This window comes from Lampris incognitus, chromosome 12, assembly GCF_029633865.1.
Source record: "Lampris incognitus isolate fLamInc1 chromosome 12, fLamInc1.hap2, whole genome shotgun sequence".
NCBI lineage: Eukaryota > Metazoa > Chordata > Actinopteri > Lampriformes > Lampridae > Lampris > Lampris incognitus.
In genome coordinates, this window is record NC_079222.1 from 6,366,854 (window position 1) to 6,369,400 (window position 2,547).

Sequence of the window (2,547 nt, forward strand, 5' to 3'; positions counted from 1 at the left end):
CGACGTTGTTGTGCATACGTGCTTGCCTCCAATGTCCTGTTGTTCCTTTATTTCTTCTGGTCTTTTTTTCTTTTCTTTTTGTGTGAGTGATATCTGCGTGTGCAAGAAGCTGCGGTGTACCAGGGTCAAATTCCTCGGGTGCATAGACACACTTGGCCGATAAAGTCGATTGTGATTCCAATGATTCTGTAAAAAAAAAAATAAAGAAAAGAAAAGAAAAGAAAGAAAGAAAGAAAAACAATCTGTTGCCCAAAAAGGCAGCTTAAAATTGAAACTACTGTAACCGGTTATTTTCTTGCCCGGTGCGGGATTCGATACGTGGTGTGCTGCACCACAAGGCGCCATCACTAACCGCTCGGCTAAAGGGTCAGACCTGTTGGCTAACGGGTCTTATTAGTAGTTTACAGTCGTCACCCTCTCCCGGAAGCGCGCCCTCGCGCTTTGTTATTCCCGCGCTCCGAAGAGACTTCTGAGGATCTGCACACTTCCGGATCCCACCGCTGCCACCAATGTAACCGGTTATTTTCTTGCCCGGTGCGGGATTCGAGACAAGGTGTACTGCACCACAAGGTGACGTCACTAACCGCTCGGCTAAAGGGTCAGACCCGTTAGCTAGGGGGCTAACGTGTCTTATTAGTAGTTTACACAACTTTAATAAACTACCAGATGTTTGCTGTTCCCCAGCTCCAGTCCTTTACATCAAGTGTACAGACTATCAGGAAAATGAAAACTTCTCCATTTTAAGACATTAGCTCGTTGTTTATCTCTCATCCAAGACGGCGATGAACTCCAATGGACTACAATGTAGCCGTCTGACTTTATAAAGCGTTCGAAGATTTTACTCGTTTTCATCCCGATGCAACCATTACCTTTACCTCTTTTTTTCCTACAATATTTAATTTCTGGCATTCTTGTATTTTATATGTAATATTTTTTCCTCATACATTTAATACATTTGTGAATTTTGAATTATATATAATACATTTCTTATATTTTAGATATATGTATTACTTTATTTTATGTTTCTTATTTTTACATCATGATATTTTTTTCTACATTTGAACTAGCAACGTTTACTGACAGTCGTTAATGTCTTTACGCATGCTCAGTCAGACTGAAGAGGTCTCTTAGATCAGTGGTTCTCAACCTTCTTGGGGTCCTGGACCCCCTGCGTATTTTTGATCTACCCTGAGGACCCCTCCACCTGATCTTGGGGGAGGGGGGTTGCAATTTGATAGAAACAGTAGAAACTGCATTTATAGCATTCATTCACTCTTTGGGGCAAAAATAAGAGCTTTCAGTTGTAACTTAGATATAGTTAACAAAACAGAATTCTTATGCAGTAACTTTCAGATATATGTAACAAAACAGAATATGTATTCAGTAACTTTCAGATATATGTAACAACAGAATATGTATTCAGTAACTTTCAGATATATGTAACAAAACAGAATATGTATTCAGTAACTTTCAGATATATGTAACAAAACAGAATATGTATTCAGTAACTTTCAGATATATGTAACAACACAGAATATGTATTCAGTAACTTTCAGATATATGTAACAAAACAGAATTCTTATGCAGTAACTTTCAGATATATGTAACAAAACAGAATATGTATTCAGTAACTTTCAGATATATGTAACAAAACAGAATATGTATTCAGTAACTTTCAGATATATGTAACAAAACAGAATATGTATTCAGTAACTTTCAGATATATGTAACAAAACAGAATATGTATTCAGTAACTTTCAGATATATGTAGCAAAACAGAATATGTATTCAGTAACTTTCAGATATATGTAACAAAACAGAATATGTATTCAATAACTTTCAGATATATGTAACAACAGAATTCTTATGCAGTAACTTTCAGATATATGTAACAAAACAGAATATGTATTCAGTAACTTTCAGGTATATGTAACAACAGAATTTTTATGCAGTAACTTTTAACAATGCAAACGGGAGCGAGATCTCTTATTAAAATACAATAAATGACACTTGTGAAACAGATGTAATTAGAGAAAAAAGTCCTGTTACCCTTTATAGTTTAGGTAGATAAAGGTCTCAGTCACATTTGAGTAAAATAATCCTATTTCTATAAATGTCACAGGATCTTTTTTTTAAAGATATTTTATTTTCACGGACCCCTTGCAATTACACCACGGACCACTAGGGGTCCGCGGACCCCCGGTTGAGCAACACTGTCTTAGATGAGCGATGAAGCGTTTCTCTCCGTAAACGTTGTGTCCTGACGAACTGATCCAACTTCCTTTCTTTGATTTATATGCATTCATGTTACTCGGTGGCTCTTTTGGGAAACTCTGCTCCCTATTAATGCCAATCCACCACCATGCAGCAAGGCGCCCGCTGGCCAGACCACCGCTGCGTATAAAACTCGTTTCTTTTTTTACTACATTACAAACTACACCGATGACCGCACGACCCACGGAAGTGCGGGCTCCGTGGGGCGGAAGTGACGACACCAGGTAGCGACGCCCTAGAGGGAAGTGGCGGGCGCTTGTGTTGGCTGGTAAG